Source organism: Trachypithecus francoisi, unplaced genomic scaffold (genome assembly GCF_009764315.1).
Source record: "Trachypithecus francoisi isolate TF-2019V2 unplaced genomic scaffold, Tfra_2.0 Lachesis_group10, whole genome shotgun sequence".
NCBI lineage: Eukaryota > Metazoa > Chordata > Mammalia > Primates > Cercopithecidae > Trachypithecus > Trachypithecus francoisi.
The window spans coordinates 24,008,061-24,033,054 of NW_022681455.1; positions in this window are offsets into that span (position 1 = coordinate 24,008,061).

Here is a 24,994-nt window from a genome sequence, read left to right on the forward strand (position 1 = left end):
CACCATGACTATTACCCCAGCACCATGACTATTACCCCAGCACCATGACTATTACCCCAGCTCCATGACTATTACCCCAGCACCGTGACTATGACTCCAGCTCCATGACTATACCCCAGCACCATGACTATGACCCTAGCTCTGTTACTACTACCCCAGCACCGTGACTATGACCCCAGCACTGTGACTTTTACCCCAGCTCCGTGACTATTACCCCAGCACCGTGACTTTTACCCCAGCACCATGACTGTACCCCAGCACCGTGACTATTACCACAACTCCATGACTATTACCCCAGCACCGTGACTACTACCCCAGCTCCATGACTATTACCCCAGCACCATGACTATTACCCCAGCACCATGACTATACCCCAGCACCATGACTATTACCCCAGGACCATGACTATTACCCCAGCACCATGACTATACCCCAGCACCATGACTATTACCCCAGCACCATGACTATCACCCCAGCACCATGACTATACCCCAGCACCATGACTATTACCCCAGCACCATGACTATTACCCCAGCACCATGACTATACCCCAGCTCCATGACTATTACCCCAGGACCATGACTATTACCCCAGCACCATGACTATGCCCCAGCACCATGACTATTACCCCAGCTCCATGACTATTACCCCAGGACCATGACTATTACCACAGCACCATGACTATATACCCCAGCACCATGACTATTACCCTAGGACCATGACTATTACCCCAGCACCATGACTATACCCCAGCACCATGACTATTACCCCAGCACCATGACTATATACCCCAGCACCATGACTATTACCCCAACACCATGACTATTACCCCAGCACCATGACTATTACCCCAGCACCATGACTATACCCCAGCTCCATGACTATTACCCCAGGACCATGACTATTACCCCAGCACCATGACTATATACCCCAGCACCATGACTATTACCCCAGCACCATGACTATTACCCCAGCACCATGACTATATACCCCAGCACCATGACTATTACCCCAGGACCATGACTATTACCCCAGCACCATGACTATACTCCAGCACCATGACTGTGTCTTCAAAAGGCCACTTCATAATTCTAACAGTTCAGGGAATACAGGTGATGGGAACATGATAAGATTCATGCATTCCGTCAGCATAAACCCATTGCATTACTTTAGTGTTGCTGCTGCTCAGATTCAACCCATGTGGAATGTCATGTCAGAGAAAAAATATCCTGTAAGTCCACGAATAGTTGATTTGGAAGTGATATTTTGAACAGAAAAGGCAAATCCTTTCCAGAGTGAGAGAAAATGCTGTCCCAGCCATGATGGGAATCACCCTACATCCCTAATCTGCACACAGATGACTGGTTCATGCTCCTTGAGCCATGCTGGGGGCTCAGGGTTGATCTTTCTGCTGGCAGTTTTGCAATTCACCAGTGCCTGTAGCCAGAACAGCAGTGTTGGATAGATGTTTATGTTACTGAATTCATGCTTAATCTCCTATGCCTGCTTTTATGGCCACTTTTTTCATGAGTTCATTGTATAAGGACAGGGGTGACTAGAAAAGGAAACTGATGACATTCACAGAATAAGTTGTCTTGTCCAGGAAATCCAACACCTTTTGCTGGTGTTTCTATTTACAAAAATTTGTAAAGGGAACAAATATCTTCATACTCTATGCCCAACTGAAGATATCTAGTCATCTTCCCTAGACCCTGCTGTTACTGAATTTTCAATCATGTCCGCTTCTAATTTTTGGCCTTTCAGTCCAATTGTTAACTACTGCCCATGGATTAATGTAGATCTGTGTATCTCAGCATCTCCCCTTCCAAGTAAAGCAAGAAATCATGTGCAATGCTCAAAATTTAGCCCGTCGGAAGGATTTACCTTCTTTGCTGTCCTTCAGGAGCCCCCCGGGGTATAGCTGGAGTGCTTCAGACACCTACTTTTGGATAAATTGAGCAGATCATGCAAAATCATCTGTAAATCACGACCCAATTTTTTATTCCCCAGTCAATTCATCACAGGGAATTATTCATGAGACAATAGCTGATTTTTGAGAGACAGAGAAAGAACGCAATTGTATTAGTCAGGGTTTTCTAGAAGGACAGAACTAATAAGACAGATATATATATAAAGGGGAGTTTATTAAGGAGTATTGACTCACATGATCACAAGGTGAGGTCCCGCAGTAGGCTGTCTGCAAGCTGAGGAGCAAGGAAGCCAGTTCAATTCCCAAAGCTGAAGAACTTAGAGTCCAATGTTTGAAGGCAAGAAGCATCCAGCACAGGAGAAAGATGTAGGCCAGAAGACTAAACCAGTCTAGTCTTTTCACATCCTTCTGCCTATTTTTATTCTGGCCACACTAGCAGCCAATTAGATGGTGCCCACTCAAGATTGAGGGTGGATCTGCCTTTCCCAATCCACTGAGTCAAATGTTAATCTCCTTTGACAACAATCTCACAGACACACCCAGGAACAACACTTTGCATCCTTCTTCTCGATCAAGTTGATACTCAATATGAACCATCATGGCAATGTAGCAAGATTAAGAGCCATGGGAATCTGTTACTTCCTCATGCTACTTACTTACACCTTCAGTGACTGTTCAGGCCCAGTCTTAAATATACCACTTCAGCTCCATGATAGAACTCTGCTATGCACACACAGCTTTATGACTTGGTGGGTCACACCATGCTCAGTTCATTGTGAGCATCTAAGGCTCCAGGGAAACTTAGGAATCCAAGGGCAAATGTTCAATCCACTAGTCTAGATGTTGCTCCTCAAAAGTAGAATAATCATCTACAGAAGATGGCATGGCTTACATTCTACAATATTAAGCCCATACAGTGATTCAGCTATAGGGGCCTTACAAAAGTTCTACACACATATTTATCTGCCGCAGACATTTCAAGAATCATTGAGCCAGCTGGGTCATACAGCCCAAGTGTAAGAGCATCTTACATAGCAACTTGGACCTGTGACAAAGCCTTCTCTTGCTTGAAGTCCCGCTTGAAACTCGCATTCTTTCCTAGTACTCCAAAAATGGGGATACATGGCTTTCAAATTTCAAAGAGGTTCACCAGATGTTACGTTCATCCTTTTTTGTAGTTACTGTAGTCAGAAGTAGCAACTTCTCCTTTACCTTGGAAAGGATATTATAGCACAGTCCAAGATATATCACCAAGTTGGCAAGCTCTCGAATGTTAGATTTACTTCTCAGCCTCTGGCACACATGCTTCTTTCCAAAATATCTAGGACAGTTGCTGTTTCCTGCTCTTGACTCCTATCACCCTAATAGCAGCATAGTAGTCTGATATGAAGTCTCAGTGGAGAGGTGATCAATGCTCCTGTGGATAAGATTATGATGGAGGGCTGGAGTACTGATGTAGCCCTACAAGAGAAGAGCAAAGGGCTATTTCTGGCCCCACAAACTGAAAGCAATGTGCTTCTTATAGCCTTTTACTGACATATATAAAGAAAAAAAAAATCAAACACATCAATAACCAGATATCAGGGGGTGTGTTTACTTGTCCCAGTAAATAAACCACATCTGGAACAACAGCTGTGACTGGAGTTACAGATCAAGTTCAAACAGTCCACTGTAATTATTCAAGGTCTGCCTGTATTTTGCCCAAGACCAATAGGCGAGGTTGGATGGGGATATGGTAGGAATCAAAACCTCTGCTTTCACTGAGTCTTCAGTGGTGGCATCTTTGGGAAAAACACCTCAAAAGTCCTTATTTGTAAACTAAATTTGTAGCTGCCTTCACATGTTCCCTTTCTGCCTCTCCTGTGTATGCCCGTTCTAACACAGCTCTTCCATTCTAAATACACCCCTGATTTCCCTAGCACTTGCCCAACTGCCAGAGCATGGCCCCTGCATACCTCTTGTGCTGAGTCTGCTGTGTCTTTTAATAGAGAACAGAGGATCTGTATTACCTTCCTGGTTTACCACCATCTACTGAGTGTGAAAAACCTCTCAACTTTGTTTGGTTTCATTTGTTTCTTTGAAAAGAAAATTGTTACTTCTATATTCTCAAGTCTCTTCAGCATTATACCTGCAACATAATAGATGCTCAACAAATTATTTGTTAAATTAACTTAAAGATTTGTGAAAAGGAAGGATTAAGTGTGCCTTTACTATATTAATTATAGGGGCTTTATTGTATGTCCCCAAGGCAAATTGAGGAGTAGGTCAATCCACACTGACAGTTGCTCAGAACCAGGGTCAATGTTGAAAGTGCTAAGAAACAGAGATTTCCAGTGTTATAGACTCAGGCCCCGTCCTACCAGGGCCATTCCTTCATGAAGATTGATAGGATAGCAAAAACATGTGAAACCTAATAAAATCAAACAGTAAGATAAAATGAAATTTTAGAGAATATTATAAGATCTATTCTTTCACACAGATACACACTCTGAAGTAAAAGCAACGCAGCATGCCCAGACTAACCATATAATGTATTAAAAAGATGCTTTTAAGAATGACAGGGTATGTGATTAATAATTATGTTGGGACAGCATGCATAAACACAGGCTTCCCCCAGGCAACCTAGACATATGGCCATGGAGTGACAATCACCTGTGATACACCTAGCTTATTAGTTAATATTTGCAAGATGGGCCCTGAGGGGTCAGTCAGGAAATAACTTATTCCATGTGACCCGTATCTCTTAACACATAATTACCTGTATTGTATTTGAAGACACTACCCCCTTTTTTCTTACTTTTTTTCATTACTTTCATATGCATCTCCCTTAATTTAAGTCCTATTAAATTCCCTTTATTTTCTAGTTTTTCATTTTGTTTCTCTCTTATACTTAAACAAATTCAACTTATTAATAATATTCGATCTTTCCATCCAGGTATTCTTTAGAGCTAGAACCAAGACCCTTGGGGTAGAATTTATCACCTGACATATAAATTTACATTTTAAAAAGCAGATAGAAATTCAGGATCTCTTACTTCCCAAGTATAAAACTATGGAGACCTAGTATACATTCTCAAATTATACAAAAAAAAAAAAAAAAGAAAGAAAGAAATATTAAGACGACCAGACTTCCTGATATCTTGAGAAAGCTGGATTTCCTAAGGAAAAATACTTTTGGAGCTAAAACCAACCTTAGTAATCACCTTGTGCAGCTTAATGGGCTAAAATCTTCACTCACTTTCTGGGATCTTAGAAAAGCCACTGAAAAAGGAACCCCGGTTTAAAGGAGCAGCCTTTAACTGACACAGCACACTTGGAGGGATTGCTGAGCTCTGTAATGTGAACTGTTTGCTTAGGGATTGCCTTGCTGTTTCATTACCAGAGGACTTGGATTCAGATCAGAATTGGAACACAGAAAATACCAGAATTGTTCCGTTATGGGGAGTCAAGCAATCATTGAAGGGGGTGTGCAAAGGTAAATTTCAGTTCACAGAGTCTCTGAAAATAAATCACTTTCAGCTGTCATACCACTAGTTAGCATGGGCTGACTGATCTTCAAATTGCAAGCTAGTAGTGACATGGCAGTGGCAGGTCTAAAAGACAAAATGTAGAAAAATGTATCATTTTATCTTCTCTATTACCGAAACTTTCTCTTGCAGAGAGAATTTTTAACAACCCTATGATATGTGGTCATCAATGTTTGAAAGATAACTTTTTAATGAAATTCATCATCAAAGACTTAATTAAGCTCAATTAGTAAAGTTTCTCTTTAAAAAATAGTATCTTTTCCTTGTTTTTTTTTTTTCTCAAGTCATTGTAGATGCTTTTTTGGTACTTTTTGATCAATTTGCTTTACCTACCATGGTTTAAGGACTTATGTGAACAGGCAAATATTTAACATCTAACTTATCTTGCCTAATCACTTATATAACTGCAATTATATTTGATTATCTATAAATGTAACATTCAGAGATCACTTGTGTTTTTCTTGACATATTAGACCTTTCCACACCCGTGATAATGAAATGTAGTTTCTGTGAAACTTGGGTGAGTGAATGGGTTTTGATTCTCTTAAAGATCAATGGATCTCCTTCCGTCACTTATAGATCTTCGCCGAAAAATCTGGTAAATAGTTTCATTAGTATATCCTACTGTTTCCTAGCTAAACATTATAGACAATGCAGCACATGCTCATCTCTGTTACTGAAAAATCAACTCATGATACATGTTCCTCTACTATTGTGTTACTGACATTTTACTCTATCAAGAACTGCATGATTACTTATAGATGCATACATTCTTCCAGGCCTTAAGAAAATCCCCTAGAATCTTCAACTTAACCAATTACTGTATACATCATACTAAAAGCGTATGCTTTTTGAAGTATAGCTTATCTTTTGTTCTCTATCTTTGTCTCAAAATCTTTGCTCCCAAAAGGCAAACCCTTAATTTGAAAAGCTATATTTAAAAATAAAATTATAATTTTACAGCTAAGCCAGATGAGCCATCTAGATAGCTAACCATTTCTCCAGGATCATACTTTCTAAAAAGGGCTTATTATTGGAAATTCCCAAAACATATCAATCAAGTAAATAGAATAACATAAAGAACTTTCCAGCATACAAAATATTTTATACTCATGTAACATTCTTGCACCAGCCCTGGAATAAGCTTTTTCTCCAAGGAGCACTGGTTCTTTTTATTGTAGAATATCGTTTAAAAACCAAGATATTATATTTTATATGCAAATTTGGGGTTTTGTATCCCATTCCAATGGCTCTTCCAATCCTGCACCATTACCCAACTATTTTAATTATAGAGGCTTTATTGTATGTTTTAATTTCTGGTAGGTCTAACTCCTCTTCTTCACCTACCAACAGCTCCTACTTTTTAATTTTTATTTTTTTGCCTAGGCTAGAGTGCAATGGTGCAATCTTGGCTTACTGCAACCTCTGCCTCCCAGGTTCAAGCGATTCTCCTGCCTCAGCCTCCCAAGTAGCTGGGATTACAGGTGCCCGCCACCATGCCCAGCTAATTTTTTGTATTTAGTAAAGATGCGGTTTTGCCATGTTGGTCAGCCTGGTCTCGAACTCCTGACCTCAAGTGATCTACCCACCTCAGCCTTCTAAAGTGCTGGGATTACAGGCGTGAGCCACCACCCCTGGCCAGCTTCTGCTTTTTAAGAGCTTCCCCAGATATTCTCACTTCCCTGCTTCCCAGGTAAACTTTAACTTGTCTGTCTCCCAGAGATAAGGGCGGCATGTTATTGGGATTATATTAACTTATTTAGACAGACAGGCATCTTTATAATGTTGCATCTTCCTGTATTCCATATGTTTCCATGGAATATATTTCATTATTCCTGTATTTTATTCTATATTGTCATTAATATGGCAAGAGTCATGTGGTATCTGTATTATTCCATTTTGACCATAAATTTGATAATTTTTTAAAAATTACATTCTTACTTGTAGGTGTTACTCAACCCCAAGAAATAATCAAGTCTTACTAAGGTTGTTGGCAATTTAATCTCGTTAAACCCATCTTTATCTTTCCAAATATGTATTTTATTAATATTACTAGAGATTTAGTCGTTCCATATTTTTAAAATATTGGAACAAAGTGTAGATATTGTTTATACTTGTATTGCATTAGTGAGCCATTATTCCTTATTTTTTGGCAGTCTAGACATTTCATCTCTTATAAATTGTACAGCTACCTTATGTTTGACAAAAAATGCATTTTGTAACAAGAAAATGCATTTTGATGGAATGGCAAGTTCCATTAAATGGAAAACAAAACTGAAAAGGAAAACTACATTTGTTGTTGTTACGTATATTAAAAGCTAAGACAGAATCGACATTCATCACTCTTTTCCATTTTCTAGCAAATAATCCCAAAGAACTCTTTGCATTTGATGCTTTGACTCTGTGGCCTTCCCCAATGTTACTATAAACACAAGGTTTTTGTTGTTACTGTCTACTTGTTTCAACAAAATTACCATGTCCTTCTTTATTCCAATGTACCACACATTAGTTTGTGACAAGTGAAATCAATAAGGTCACTATATATACATTTTTTTTTTTATGATTTGTGCCTACCTATGTTTCCGGAAAGAATCAAAGTGGCCTAAAATATGTTTACTGTGTAAATTTGCCAATACATAGTCCTATTAATTTTATATTAAGCCATTTTTACATGAAAACCTTATAGAGTTCAAATTAATACATAGACAGACAGACAGACAGATGGGTTTATAAAATATACAAAAGGGAAATATGAAGTTATTTGGAAAACAAGAGAGATTTGTTCGAGGAACCAGAGGTAAGTTAATTACTGAAATACAGTACCTAGTTTGGTTCTAAACTTTCATGAAGCTAAAGCAAATAGAAAAAAAGAGAGAGTGAGAAAAAAATATTAATGAACTGTCTCATCAAAAAAAAAAATTCCCCAAAACCTAACACCTCATCATCAGATCTCTGAACTAAACAGCTTCAGATATGCTTACTCCACTCATCAGCAGAGAAAATATTCATTAATCAGAATGTTCAGTGCAATTACTTATTCTGTTTAACTCCATTGTTAGCAGAGGGTTGAAAGAAATAAAACTAGTATTAGTTATTGTTGTTGAAAATATGTCTAAACCATTTTGGTTCTTTGACCTAACATAAATACTTGACAATGTAAATCTTTTACAAATTACTGATGGCTCCGTGTAAACACTATTTCTCTTAGTGGAGTAATGATTCATTGAAAAACTTTTATCAAAACACTTTTTCATCTTCATTATGGAAATGAATAATTTATGTTTATAAACCAATGTTGCACTTAAAAATTACACTTTAAACTACATTTTTGAAAGTAGTATTATAGAATGAACCACAATATTATCTGGGTCTAGGACATAAATATTAGCGTAGCTATCTGGGTTAGAGAAGTTAATAGAATGTAGGCTGAAGGTAGAGCACCCTCTTCCAGGACAGCTCATATTGCTGGTTCCATTTCCATTTGCTTCCATGCCTCAACATATCTAATTGAGTATTCTGATGAATTTATGTTGGCCATTTGATGTCTCAGAAGGTATTTTTTCAAGATATGGTAATAGATTGTCTTCTTCTAAATGATCTTGCAGTAAATCTTGAAAAAAATCTATGGAATTAACGGAACATCTATGTTCACTCTACCATACATAATACACTCAGGTTATCTTTTATGTCAAATATATATACATTTTATGTAATATGTTGTACAATGTGGACAGAATGATGAGAAGGCTAATAATCCTACTATAAGAGAATTTCTTGTCTAGTGGAAGAAACACTAATATAAATATTTAGTCACAATACGAGGTGCTTGGTATTTCACTAAATACAACAATAACAGCCTTGCCTCTGGGGGTGGAGAACATTTCCTAGAGTAGGGGACATTTGAGATGTTCTTACAGAACTATTAGAAATTTATTAGGTGAAAAAAAAAAATGGAGAAGAACATTTGGATCTGAAGTCATGAAAAATACCGAAAAGAAATGGTCATATGAAAGAGAATGAATTAGAGTGAACAGGATGTTAATTTCTCAGTTTGAAGTGTAAGGCCAAGTGGAAAATAAGTCTATAAATATTATTGCTGCCTGTTGGTTTTGTACTGTGTCAACTGAACTAGGCTGGAATAGCATTTGCTAGAATTCTTGTCTCTGATGGATGTGGGCTATGGTTGACCACAAGAGAAAGGTACATGAGACTTGGAATGTAAAAGTGACTAAAAAGGAGGTTAGTAGGCTCTGAAGCTGGATTGGGTACCAGCTGCACTGCAGCTCTTGTACAAGATTGCTGATGTTTTTGTTCAGCTAATTGCTATGGAGCAGCATTCAAGTCTGTGGCTCCTGCAGCTTCCCCCTCAGGCTAGCCTAAATATCAAGCACATATGCTAAAGGTGTCTAACTCCTGGAGGTCACCTTAGCTATCAGGATTGGATACAGTGGGAAACAGATACAGGTAGCACTTTGTCCTCATGGATAGCAGTTTGGCCTTTCTGCACCCCAGCTTTTAGTGTCCACTGCTGCCTCTACTGAGCTATAGCGACTTCAGCCCTGCCACCAGATGTAGAGGCAACAGCTTTCCAAAAACTTCTTCACCAGCTCCCAATGTTGTGTAAGATCCATTCTCTATAATATATCCCTTATTCCATATAACATATAGTGATTTTTCTTCCCTGGTTGAATTTTAAATGATACACATGCTTTCTACTATTTAAAATTTACAAATAAGGTATAATGAACACTACCTTTCCCTCTGTAGAACTGACATAAATCAGAGTGGTTTTGTTCTGTATACTTATTGTTCTGTAGGGGAAGCAGCAAAGAAAGATCAAAGCTCATTCTAGTTAGGGAATTAAAATGCTCAGCCATACCTACAAGAATATGTCCATGAAAAATCCACTCTTCTTAGCAAAGAGAGCAATGGGTGGATCAGCTTGGATTCAAATTTGTTCACACAGATTAAGATGGGAAATGCAATCTTCATCCCGGGATTAGTATGAACTTGGGTTTTTCAGGTGAGAACTGATGATCTTTTCATGAGTATAACTCTTCACATGTGTAAAATAAAAAATAATGCTATGACCAATGCTGGTAGAAGTTTTCCTGGTCCCATTTACTGTGAGGTCCGACAATAGTCTGTCATGTTTGTTACCTCAGTCCAAGAGTAACTAGCAAACCATTGTGCAAATGTTTAACACATTTGATAAATATGTTTATTTAATACAGCAGTCACATATTGAGAATTGGCTCAAAACCTCTGCCCTTCTGGCAGGTAAGCTTTGCTAGTAGTTAACTTGAAGCTCTACAATTCTACTTCATTGGTTTATTTAGCCAAAGAGTAAATATGAAAAATAAGACTTTAAGATGTGTTTCAGATCCAGAAGTGTATTTACTCAGAGTTGTTTCTTTATATCCTGAAGAATAAATAGTTATTTGGACAAGGAAAAAGTAGATTGGCCAACCATTCCTGATAAGGCCTATGGTGGTGATGATGATGATGTGTGTGTGTGTGTGTGTGTGTGTATGTGTGATGGGGGTAGTGGATGACTATCTCAGGAGGTTGGGTTATTTGTCCCTAGCCTGAAAATTGAAAAGGGAGAGATAGCTTGTATTGACAATAAACATACAGAAAACCTAGTCATAATGATTTCAATCAAATGTGTTGCCCTATTTTGTTAAGTAAGAATCAAGAGTACAATTAAGAAATCAATGATGATTATTGTATAGCAAAACACAGTGTCTGGCAGAAAAAAAAAGTCTGAGAAAAGAACTTAATTTGGAAATGATCATAACTCCCATAAAGCTAAATAACTTAACAAAACAAAATTTTAAGGCTTCTCTTACAAATAACCAGACAATTTCTCTCATTCCCAGAATAACGGCTCTTCTGTGGAGAAAACACTCTCTAGCTTCCTTTAAGATAAACATTTCCAAGCATAATATAAGAAATTTAAAACTTAAATGACGTGCTCAAGACTTTCTTCATTAGCAATCTGGATGTTATTTTCCAAATGAATGAGATGCATGAAAGATGAGTTACTAACTCCCCAGTATGAGTATAGCATTGAACTAATCATGAAACAGTGGAAACAGAGATAAACATGTAAGTTGAATACACGAACGCATTCTAGCGTAAGCACATAATAGCATTCTTTTATTTATATCCTAAGTGCATAATAGTTTAGATTAAAAATTGATGAAGTTGTGTCAGGACCAAGAGGTTGTAAGAACAGCTTTGTTCATTCAAAGTAGTCTTCGTGAAGAACACAAGGCTGGGTGTTTTTCAAAACAGGTATGTATGAAGGAGGAATAATTTTCTAGATCACAACAAATATTAAAACATTTTGAAGGGTGCATTGTTTATTGCTTAAACATTCTGTTACCAGTTATTTGCCACAATAATTGGGGATGCAGCAATAAAAATTTCCGTTGCAATGCTAATTAGAATAGCTAAATAATTTTGACATCCAAAGAGATCAACTATAGGGGACTGCCCCAGCATCTCTTGAAGTTGCAAAATCAGCACAGTGGCTGCACCCTCTTCTAAGACATGTAGATGGTGCCCCAAGATGAGGGGTGTAAAAGCCTGGATGCCGTGGAAGCAACCCTGACTGTTGAGAAGAACCAGAACCCAGTCCTTCTGTATCTGCTTGCCCTGGGTTCTGCCCACACAGACCCTATTTTGGTGACTTCCTAGAGAGCCATTTCCTAGATGGGGAGGAAAAAACTCATCAAGAAGACTGGTGACCACCTGACCACCCTTCACAGCCTGGACTGGGCCAGCCTCTCTTCCAAAACCTCCCCATGAAGCAGCACTGTAAGGCTCTGGAGCCCGTGTCGTTTGAGAAGCCTCTCTGCATCGCCTGGTACCAGGGCTTCTGGTACCTCCATCCACTAGGCAGCTTTTTAAGTACCTCCAGGGTGTTTAAAAAGCTCCAGGCCCTGTCTCAAGCTATGAACCAGTTGGAAACAATAAAGCCTTTTGCAGCAAAACAAATAAATATATATCCACATAGAATTCCAACCAGATATTAAAATATTTGTTACTAATAAAACATATTCATAACATACTGTTAAAGAAAAATAAATTGTTTACAAAATAAACTACTCTGTATGTGTGTGTGTGTGTGTGTGTGAGAGAGAGAGAGAGAGAGAAAGAGACATCTTAATATATCCCTGGCCGGGCGCAGTGACTCACGCCTGTAATCCCAGCACTTTGGGAGGCCCAGGCAGGCAGATCACGAGGTCAGGAGATCGAGACCATCCTGGCTAACACAGTGAAACCCCGTCTCTACTAAAAATACAAAAAAATTAGCCGGGCGTGGTGACGGGCGCCTGTAGTCCCAGCTACTCGGGAGGCTGAGGCAGGAGAACGGCTTGAACCTGGGAGGCGGAGCTTGCAGTGAGCCGAGATCCCACCACTGCACTCCAGCCTGGGCGACAGAGCGAGACTCTGTCCCCCACCCTCCGAAAAAAACAAAACAAAACAAAACAAAAATATATATATATATATATTCCCAAATTGTGGGGGTTTTCAGTTTTTTGTATTTCTTGGTTTTACATTTTTTACAATAAGCATATTGCTTCCACAGTTGGAAATAAGTTGTTCTAGTTTTTATTAAAATAAACAAGAGAGTACAGGATGAGCTGTGAACAACTTTAGATTTGGGAGGGATGTTATATCAAGGGCTTATCGAAAGGCCATCTTTACTCTCCTCTCTTTTAACGAAGGCCTCTCAGTAATGCCTTCTCAATTTATTTTCCCTTTTCTCCTCTCCAAAGCATTCTTCAACTTGTTTATGGCCAGGTATTTTGTTTCCTATTGATTCCTTGCTTCTTAGTACACCATGCAATGGTGTGCCCCCAGGATGGATATCTAACAGAATCAAGGCTGGTTCAGACTAGTGACATCTTTCTCGAAGGTAAGGCAGCTTGACCGTGTGGAAAAAGCAGCTGCTTTGGGTAAGGAGAGCCGTGAGGAGTGAACACTTAAGGGCTTGGAGAGAAGATAAACAAGCATAAAGATACACCCACAATTTTTAGAGAAGGAAGATAAAGGAAATCTGATTTAAAGCTATCTCCTCAGTCAGCTCAGCCTAATGGGTCCTGGCATTCTGGGTGGCACTCTCATGCATCCACGAGGGGACTGGGGTTCAAGGAGCAATCAGATTTAAGACAATTGGCATTCAGCCTCCGTGAGGAGCAGGGACAGAGGGCTCTTTGTTGAATCAGGCAGCCAGAGAGTACCTTGTGCTGACAAGATCTGGATTAAGGGCGTGCATGCTCGCTTGTCACAAATGTTTTATTGTGTGTCTGGTCAAGTCATTCTCACTTGTTAAGGAACAGCCAGGGTTTTGTTCTGTATGGGCTTAAAATAAACCAGAAAAATCAGAGGGCCTTAGGGTGGGAGGGAGCAGGAGGAGTAAGAGTTCAGGTTTATGGTCTATTTTTGTTTGGTTAGCTCTTTAGCTTTTTGAATAAACAACTTCCCAGGGATTTTAAGGCTGAAAGTCTTCATTATCTCTAATTTTAAAGTGTCATTTATGCTGATAATTCTTAAATCTCCACTGGAATAAGAAATTCACTCGTTATCTCAATATAAATGTCATCTTGGTAAAGTACATTACATAAAATCAAAGTGTCTTAACCCTGACACACCAGATGAGCTGAGTTAAGACAATGGCAACCAGTGAAGCAGCGTATTTTGAGTGTAGTTTTCCTTCATATTTATCTACGTCTCCTTTCAAAAAATATAAAAGTCTCACAGACACAGTTATTTGAAATACCACTAACTCAATGAAAAGCAAATCAAATACTGAGAACGTTTGCTTTTTGTTTCTCCCCCCAAACTACACATTCTCCTTTCCCCATTCTGCCATTTCCCCCACATGCACCACCTCCTCCCAGGACTGTGTGATCCCTATTGACAACCAGTAATTGTTTTCACATAACCAGAAAACCCGATCTCTAGCTCAAGCCCTGTTTTAGCTTAGCTGCCTCCTGTGCTTACATAAGTTACTTATTCTCTCTAGATCTCAATTTTTCCATCTATCAACCATGGGTGCTATAATTGTGTTTTTATCTAATAGGGTTGCTGAGATTCAAGAATGATAGCAAATTTTAAGACACTTTGTGAATAGAAAACAAGTAATAGGAGTTATGATGTAAGGCCTTCAACTTTGTTATTGAAGTATAAGCTAACAAAGTCCACATCCTACCCCAAGAAGGAACAGTAGAGCTTACTCACAGTCTCCTTTGCCTCTGGGCATCTCAAAAGGACAACTTGAAAAACTGTAAATGTGTTCATTGCTTTTGAGAGAGTCACCAAAAGTCTAGGGCATGGCTTAAGCCCAAGAAAATTAAGCAGGCTGTGGAAGAGGATAGAGATCATTGCACTGGATTTAGCAAAAGATGATAAAGTGTTTCCCAATGGACAGATGTAGACCTTGAAGGAGAGGAAGACAAGGTGGGCTGCTCTTGCTTCCTATGTACTAGGATTACTGAGAGGGATGGTGTGCGGGAGGTCTAGACATATGTGCTAAGTTGCTAACAGCTGCTGAAAGAACCAAAGGAACCACTGGAATAGAAATGCAGCCTCCCAAGGCAAGATTCTTCTTGACATGCAAGGTCCCCAGCAATGACTGTCACCAACAACAAATGACAGCATCCTAAGAGGTAAGAGATGAGTTTTGGCCATCTACAAGACTTAGAGAGAAGAAAATCAGATAGCCAAGTAAGATTGCCCTATTCCTTTCCCAGTCCTCTCTTCTCACACTTGACATTGGTGGACCTGTAATGTCTACTTGCTAAAGCAGGAGGAGGCGAGAAGGAGAGTGAGAAGCAGGCAGAAACCTACCCCACAGCCTTTTCCCAGGCCAGGCAAACACCAACCTAAAGTTGGCATAGAGGAAGAAATCCTTTTCAATAAAAACTAAAGCATTTGTTAATATTTTGGCCCGGACACATTCTACTTACTGAAGCAACACTGTATTTAGTGATTTGAAGTGATTATGGATCTTTCTAGGTAAGAGTAGTCTCGTGGTTTACCCACATTTCCATCCTGAGATAGAAGATAATTATGCACCTGCCCATTTCACCTTAAATAATTTTTAAAGGGATAAGAAACAGAAAATAAAATTATGTTTCTAATTATCTTTATTCAATGTATTTGTTATACATACTGGCTACAATGCTAACTTCTGGAACATTCACTGCTGATAGCATTTTAAAAATAAACTGTGAACCTCAAGAAACAACCTGGGTGAGATATCAAGCTCTCAAATTTTTAAATAAGCAACCACTGAGCACTTATATTTTATAAATAATTCTATTAAATATTATCGGGAGACAAGAAAAGACAAATCCTCTGCTCTTGGATTAGTTTCCAATACAATTGTAGTGTTAAAACATGCAATGATATTGCAAGTTGTAAATAATTGCACAGTGACCTACTAGCTTCCCCAAAATAACAGAGTGCAGTAAATCTGTGTAAGAACAATCAGTGAAAGGATCTTGGTGTTCCTTGGAATGCCAGTGTTTATGCCTGTGTTTGACTTCTCTACTCTCTCCAGATCAGAGACTAGGCATTCTGGAGCAGTGTCTCACTTACTTTTTAGTTAACCCTTTTATTTCAAGCCCACTGACGTGCATACCCTGAAACTCGTGATGCCCAAAACTCAGGAATTATCTCATGCAATCTCCCTTAGTTGCTCTGAGAGTCACTAAAGGCGGACAGGTGGGAGAATGGAAATTAAAAATTCAGACCCACAGGCCTTTTCTAGAATGGGCATCACTAGGTCTCTTTGTAAAGAATGCTAGGTAGGCATCTCATGCAGAAAGATGGCAGGAATGTTGGCCCACTTAGGACAATGGGGAGTCAATTCACAGAGAAACTCTCTAGTGAATAAAAGGCCATTTTGTTTATAGGTTGAATCATGTCCCCCCACAAAATTCAAATGTTGACATCCTAACTTCCGCATCTCAGAATGTGAACTTATTTGGGAATAAGAGTTCAAGTAAGGCCATTGAAGATGTAATTAATTAAAATAACGTCATAGTAAAGTAGGTGAGTCCTTAATCAAGTAGGACTGGTGTTTTTATTAAAAAACGAGTAGTGGTTTTAGATGAAAATTTCACAAGTCTGGTGAGAGAGTTACACTTCCAGATCCTGGAAGCTCAGAGAGCCCCAAACAGATATAAGGCAGAAAGGGTCTTCTCCATAGCACATTATCATCAAACTGTCTAAAGCCAAAGACAAAGACAGAATTCTAAAAACATCAAGAGAAAAGCTGGAAATCTGGACACAGAGACATGAAAATAAGGAGACTGCCATATGAGGGTTGGAGGGATTCTGCCACAAGCCAAGAAACTACCAAAAGCTAGAAAAGAAGCCTAGAACAGATCCTTCCCTAGAGCCTTCAGAGGCACCATGGCCCTGTGGACACCTTGATCTCAGACTTCTCACCCCTAGATCAGTGAGACAATAAATGCCTGTTCTTCAAGCCACTGGGTGGCACTTTGTCAGGGCAGGCCTAGCAAACTAATACTACCTACCCTTTCTAAGAACCAGCTTACAAAAAATAATGAAAGCATTTCCACATAAAATTTATAAAAGCAGAAAAATAATACTTTAAAATAACACAATGACAGAATCTAAGCCCCAAGAAAAAGGCAGACATATTTAACATGTATGAGTACTTCAAACTCAAGTATCAATAGAAACTAAAATAAAAAGGAGAACTTTTGAGCTCTGAAGTCTTTATTTATATCTTTATGACATCACATTTAAATGTTCTATTTACATATCAGTCTGCCTCACTAGTCTGAAAGTGCCTTAATAGGGACTCTGCCTGATTTACCTTCATAATCCTTGCACATTGTATGGAACCCCAAACAGTTTCACGAGAGATTCATGAAAGGGTAATAATCAATAGTCTTTCAAGACTAAGTAATCATTATCAGGAACCTAATCGCCAACAAGGAGGCATTATTTCATGTAATCTGTGACCCTGAGCCATGCTTGTGTATGCATTTCCTTGTTGTCATTTACATTCTAAACATGGGAAACGGGTATAAATTTTAATCTACCACACACAGGTACAAACAAAATCACATTACTTTATTTTCTATAATAAATAAACTTATTTTTGGCTCTAAAGTCCTGTCTCAATGATGGGGAGAAATTCAATTGCATCCAAGTGCTAAGAATGCTTCCTCTTGTCCTGTCATCTCAGCAAAAATGGGAGTGGGCCTTATCCTACAACGAGCAAGAGGCCGCTGGCATCTGTCTGTCATGGTTGCTCATTACCCAATGGCTAAGATTTCCTTAGCAGAGGATAACTCTGCATCTATGTCACTGTTGATTTTTCCAACACTGGAAGCCTAGGCCTGGAGATCCATTCTCTTTAGGTGCACCTTATAAGCATTCACGAGCCCGAGCACCTCAGCAGAAGGGAGCTAGGTCTCTTTCTATGCCCTAGTTAGAAAATCATTTTCAGTCTTCAGGTCTCTCTCTAAGAGCTGCTTCTGTTCTCACTCCCCAAGCACTCTCCTATCCTTACCCTAAAGGGACAAGCCTGCAGAATGCCTCTCTCAGGGCCCTGTGATAGAAACTTAACTGAAGTCAGTCTTTTTCGCTGAAAGAAAAGCCAGAAGGAAAGACTGGTTCTCACCAATTGTTTCTTTAGTAATTCTCCCTGTCATATACTTTCTATCTGTTTGCAGCTCTCACTTCCAAACAAAGCAACGTTTTCACAGATATTAAACTGGCTATCAGTTAGGGAGACTCTCGCATGTACCCTTATTTAATACACTTTCTTTCCCCTTCCAAAAGGAGAAAAATACAAAGTCAAGTTTCCTTGAGTATACCACGATGGCTACAAAGAACGACAGTGATTGGACTATTTCGCTAGACTGTGAGATGGATTTACACTAAGAAGCAGCAGAGAGTTCCTGCACCCTCCTCAGCCACTGTGGTATTCGATTTTCATATCTCAGGGGTGGGGAGGAAGGTCAGTGCATAAGGGTTGGGGACTTACGTTGGGAACATCTTTCATGGCCCAAACCAAAAGCTGCTCACCAGGTGTGCGCAGCTCTGACGGCGCCACATCCAGGAACACACTCCGTATAAATTGCAGCTGCCTGAGTTCACATTAAGTAGGAAAATCAATTAGAGGAAAGCTGAAACAAACGGAGGCAAACCCCTCCAGTCTCCGTTGAATATTTCTCTACTTTTCCTTTTCCTTTAATCAAACTTCAATGAATCCAGCTAACTTTTCCATACCACTCACTGTCCCTGCTTATTCACTCAATGTCTGTGTGGGGGGAGAATAAAATTCTTTAGTTCTTTCATTTATCAATGGGTCCAGCATTGTTCATTGTACCTTAACAAATTGACCCTAATATATATACAAAACCTACTAGAAATGAAGAGTTTCAAGAATTACCTCTGGATTCTTCTTAAAATCTGCAATATTGTGTATGTGTGTGTGTGTATACACATGTATTCATACCTATATGCACATGCACATAGACTCTGTTTCAGGACTGGTGTGCAAAGAATCGGCCCCATCGCCCATTTTATTACTGTTTGCACATCTGGTGCAGAGCAGCAGTGAAGGCCTCAGTGTCTGCAGCAGCTCCGGCAATTAGCTCTGAATGAAACAGTCATAAATAGTAATTAGCCATTCCCTCAGTCATGTCCCAAAGCCTTTAAAAAAATCCTCAGAGAAATCAATGCATTCTTTTCTAAAGACCTATTATAAGCGCACCACCCACTCCACCATCATTTCAGAGACGCTAAGAGCAAGAGCAACATTCCAGCTGCTCCCCAGATAGCTAGAGTGCCAGTTCCTGACGGGGGATCAGTGAGGGGAGGCAAAGAGAAAGGGGGCGGGGAGAGAAGGTGCTGCAAAATCAAAGGTCAGTAAAACATTTACCAAGGTAGGGAGCTGTGGATCGGAGGAACAGAGAATATTCAGCACAGGAGGATGCTGGGACCGCATCCTAATTAACATAGAATGCCTCCTACCATGCCTTACCTCTGCTTCAACTGTGAATTGAGATGCTGCAGGAGAACCTCATTCTTTCTTCACTCATGGGTGAGCTCTCTCAGCCTTAAAATGATGTCGGTGGATTTCACATCACTCCTTCAATGGGGATGTAACAGCAGAGAATCTAGCATGAAGGCTCATATTCATTAAGCCCTATCTCCCGTCTTAAAAATGTGGATTCTGCAGCCCTGACAGGCATATGTATGTGCTATTAGGGAGTTTGCAATAGTGACAATTAAGACTTGTCATCCAATACACAGACACAGTACATTCTGTGATGTGCTGAGTAGCCTTGATGTGATCATTCTAATTCACACAGTCAGAGGTCTGGAATGGGCCTTGAAAGCTTATCTGGCTTATTCCCTTGGCTTCAGTTATGTCTCTTCTATTCCATTTCAAACAGATTTATGTACAACAAAACCCTGAGCTCAGCCTTTTTGTATCAACCATCTAGACCCTGTTCTAATCATTCATGGGGTGCTTAATAAGAGTGTTCTCAGAAACACAGATCGGGCATTACCAGTGACCTGAGCAATGACGGGCAGTGTTTCTTCAATTTCGGAGGTGCTATCCTGGTGCCCAACATGAGGCATCTGAAATGTAAACCTAAGCATGTTTTCCAACCCCGCCACCCACTTTACACCTTTACTTCTCCAGTTAGCCTGACTGTAATCACTACCATCCCCTGAACATATATTTTCTCTATGTGCCTCCACACAACCACACACACGCACACACACACGCACACCTTGTTAACAATGCTCTCTGCTGTCGACCTGCTCCATCCTTCCAGAAGCAGCCTGATAGAATGATAAGAGGTTGAAGCCAGATACTTGACCTTGCTATACATGAGATGAGTTGACTTGGAACTGCTCCGTGGTCCCTCTAAGCCTAGAGTTCTCAGCCCTGTCTACACATTCATATCACCTGAGAGGTTTTCAGCAACAATAACCATAACAAAAACAACTACTACTTTTTTCACACCAGATAGCCCCTCATATTTACAAAATAGGATTCAACTCCTTCTGTAAATAAATTAAGCCCCTACAATAAAAACACAACTGCTACTTGGGAGGCTGAGGCAGGAGAATGGTGTGAACCCGGGAGGCAGAGCTTGCAGTGAGCCAAGATGGCACCACTGCACTCCAGCCTGGCCGACAGTGTGAGACTCCGTCTCAAAAAAACAAAACAGGCCGGGCGCGGTGGCTCAAGCCTGTAATCCCAGCACTTTGGGAGGCCGAGACGGGCGGATCACGAGGTCAGGAGATCGAGACCATCCTGGCTAACACGGTGAAACCCCGTCTCTACTAAAAAATACAAAAAACTAGCCGGGCGAGGTGGCGGGCGCCTGTAGTCCCAGCTACTCCGGAGGCTGAGGCAGGAGAATGGCGTGAACCCGGGAGGCGGAGCTTGCAGTGAGCTGAGATCGGGCCACTGCACTCCAGCCTGGGCGACAGAGCGAGACTCCGTCTCAAAAAACAAAACAAAACAAAACAAAACAAAAAAACCCCACAACTGCAAAATATCTATATTTGGATAAAAACAAGTAAAAGAAACATGCTGAGACCCTGCTGCAGACTCCTGAAATCAGAAGCTCTGGGAGTGGGGTCCTGGCATAGGTATATTTTTAACAGTTCTTACTATGATTCTCTTGCAATGTGCACTTTAGGTCCAGACCAGACTTTGAGACTTCAGTTTTGCTCACCTGTAAATCAGTGATCATAATGACCTACTTCCAATGGTTATTGTGAATTTTTAATTCTACAACATGGGTAAAATGTCTGAAACATATGTCAATATATAATTAATTAGCTGTGATTTTGTTATTACTACTCATTTTCCTTTCCACATTATCCAGCCCTCTCTGGAAGCTCTATTGCAGTACAATATGTGTTATAAGTGTGCTTTATTAGATTCAGAACTCCTTAGTGTATCTGTCTGCCTAGCACTGGGCCAGTATCTGGCACAGAAGAGCATCAGCATCGTGAATGAACCATTCTTCCACCAGAATGTTCCCTACCTTTCCTCTGAATATACAAGTCAATTCATCCTTCAAGGTCTAAATTTCTCACTTCTCCTCTCATCAAATTCCTGTCCATCACTCCTTCCCATCAGAACTCAGGTCTCTTACAGTATAGATCATTCACCTGACAACTAGTTATAACTGATCTTATAATAGTCCTTCCTTTATGATCTTATATTAACTTATTTAGCTATTTTTGTTTATATCTTATCTCTCCAAATAGATATTATATTTTTAATCTATTTTATAGCCCTCACAGGGCCTAACATGATATGTAATATGGGGGAAATATTTTTAAAAAATTAAAATAATAAATCCTCTGATAAGGAAAGAAAATAAATTTTCCCTCAATTTGGATGCAAATGGATCGAATTGGGATAGAAACAGTGATGTTTAACAATCTTGAGCACACATTTTAATTTCATGATAATGAGTTGTACTTTCTTTGTTGGTAAACACATGGTGACTAGTAGCTGCCAAGAAGACAGTAAAATGCTACAGCAAAAGTCACCGAGTTTGGAGACACGGGTTCTGGTACCAGTGCTACTAATACCTAACTTGAGAGCTTGAGCGAGTCAAAGCACCTTTACAGCTTTAGGTGCTGTGAAAAGGCGAGGGCTCTACACTGATCTGTAAGATAGCTTTCAGCCTTTACATTCTATATTTATGACTAAAACTTTTAAATGCAAGAGTGCAAAGTTCTAGACATGAAGTACTTTTCAATATATACTATGATTCCCCCTGAGAATGGATGATAGAATTAAGCAAACACGAGAATTCAAGGAAAGAAGGAAAATCTACTGTGGCTAAGAAAAGGGAGACAAGGAGTTTGGGATGAAGCCTGATTTGTGGGTCTCTACTGCCCTCCTCAGAGAAAAGGATGGCAGTGGGGCAGCAAGGCACAACAGTGGGGAGGGAGAAAGAGCCTTTTTCTGCAATTGAGATTTACAGAGCATGCATTTTCTAGAAAAACAAGTTTCAATGTGGGTTGACTATTTCTCAGACAACAATACACCTCTGAGCGTCACACATACTAACTTAAAGCTAATCAAATTATCTTGATAATGACTGAAACCAACATTGATGAAGCCATTGCTATGCCTCAAACATAAAAGGGACTCTATTTAGGGACATTAGAAAAACTGATTTCTCACCTCCAAAAAAGCCGTCACACTTGTCTATCTGATGACTCTTCTAATAAGTGCTTCCAGTTTTTTATAAAGCCACCAGTGACCCCGCACATTTTTTTGGGTTCTTAAAGGCCCTCCAGGTGGAAGGATGCCTATAGAGGCGTCTTTCTCTCCCTGAGGTTCCCCTTCTCCTCCCTGCATGAGGGGAGGCTGAGCTCTTTCCTGTATCCTGCCTTTACTCCTACCACCCCCTAAGCGGATTTCCTTTCCAGACCACTTCTCCACACAAACCTAAGTCATTTACAAAGGCCCACGTCCAAAATCACTTCTCTATGAAACTTCCTCTCACCTCTCCTTTCAAAATCCATCTTGGAGATATTCAGTTAAACCATTTAATACAGATGATTGAATATAAATATTCACCTTCCAGCACCATCCCCAAACCACACAAAAATGAGACTAAAGGAATAAAAAGTCAAAACACAAAAGAAGAAAAAGAACAGGACAGATGATAGCATCATAGGAGAAATTTTATCTCCAATAAAAAGAAGAGAGAGCTGTCAGTTTAGTGAAAAAAAAAAAAAAAATTGTGGTAAAAAGTACATTTTTAAAAGGGTTATTCTCTATAGAAAAAAATATATGAATAATTAAAATCTAATCAGATCATATATTAAGTAGTGACAGAATGTTAGAATTAAAACAAAACAAAAACCCTAATATGGCCGGGCGTGGTGGCTCATGCCTGTAATCCCAGCACTTTGGCAGGCCGAGGCAGGTGAATCACTTGAGCTCAGGAGTTTGAGACCAGCCTGGCCAACCTGGTGAAACTCCGTCTCTACTAAAAATACAAAAATTAGCCAGACGTGGTGGCAGGAGTCAGTAGTTCCAGCCAAATATTGATGTTGTTGCTTTTGTTACATGTCTTTAGGGAGACTTTTTAAAACTAACTGCCTATAATTTCTAAGTAAAAAAAAAAAAAGGTTAGTTTTTAAAGGCAAATAGAAAATATATTCATCATGGCCGGGCACGGTGGCTCAAGCCTGTAATCCCAGCACTTTGGGAGGCCGAGACGGGCGGATCACGAGGTCAGGAGCTCGAGACCATCCTGGCTAACACTGTGAAACCCCGTCTCTACTAAAAATACAAAAACTAGCCGGGCGAGGTGGCGGGCGCCTGTAGTCCCAGCTACTCGGGAGGCTGAGGCAGGAGAATGGCGTAAACCCGGGAGGCGGAGCTTGCAGTGAGCTGAGATCCGGCCACTGCACTCCAGTCCGGGCGACAGAGCGAGACTCCGCCTCAAAAAAAAAAAAAAAAAAAAAAAGAAAATATATTCATCACTACCTTCTATGCTATCAGACTTTATTAGACCTTTGTTTGTACTTCTATTACCAGGTTCTATGCTATTTTGTATTACAGGTGTGCACTCTGCCACACAAAATGACTGTCAGCTCCTTGAGGGAAAGTATCATGCCTTTTAGTTTTATATTCCTTGCCTGGCCCACCCCCACCAAGGGCTATCAGCCATGTGATCATATTGAGAGGGTAGCTGTTATCAGAACCACTATTCTAGACATCCTGAGATATACAGGGTATTCCTATATAACAAAGATTTATATTACACAAGACACTTTTAGAAACAGTAGGCAGTGTAGTATGAAATGATTAAGTTTGTAAACCAGTAGCTGTCATTTACCAGTTAGTATGAATGAGTTGACTAGGTGCATTAGATGATGCAATACATATACATTTATTTATTTATTTTTTTTTTTTTTGAGACAGCGTCTTGCTCTTTCTCTCAGGCTGGAGTGCAATGGCACAATCTCGGCTCAATGCAGCCTCCATTTCTCAGGTTTAAGCGATTCTCCTGCCTCAGTCTCCCAAGTAACTGGAATTACAGACACCCGCACCATGCCCACTAATTTTTTATATTTTTAGTAGAGATGGGGTTTCACCACATTGGCTAGGCTGGTCTCAAACTCCTGACCTCAAGTGATCCGCCTGCCTTGGCCTCCCAAAGTGCTGGGATTACAGGCGTGAGCCACCGCGCCCAGCCACAATCCATATGTACTTTTGTTAGAACTCAGAGTAACTGGAAAATGATGAAAGTATGATGTAATAAATTCACTTCACCCTCAAGAGATCCTGATTCAGCAGTTCTGAGCTATGGCTGTGAAATCTACACTTGTGTGAAGTTCATCAGAATATTTTAATGCTGCTGTCAGGGCTGGAAATCACTACAGGTTTATAATTCACTTCTGAAGGTGGAGTAAGAATAGGAAATAGGATAAAAAAGAGAATTTAGAGTCCCTAAAAGAAAAACTTCCA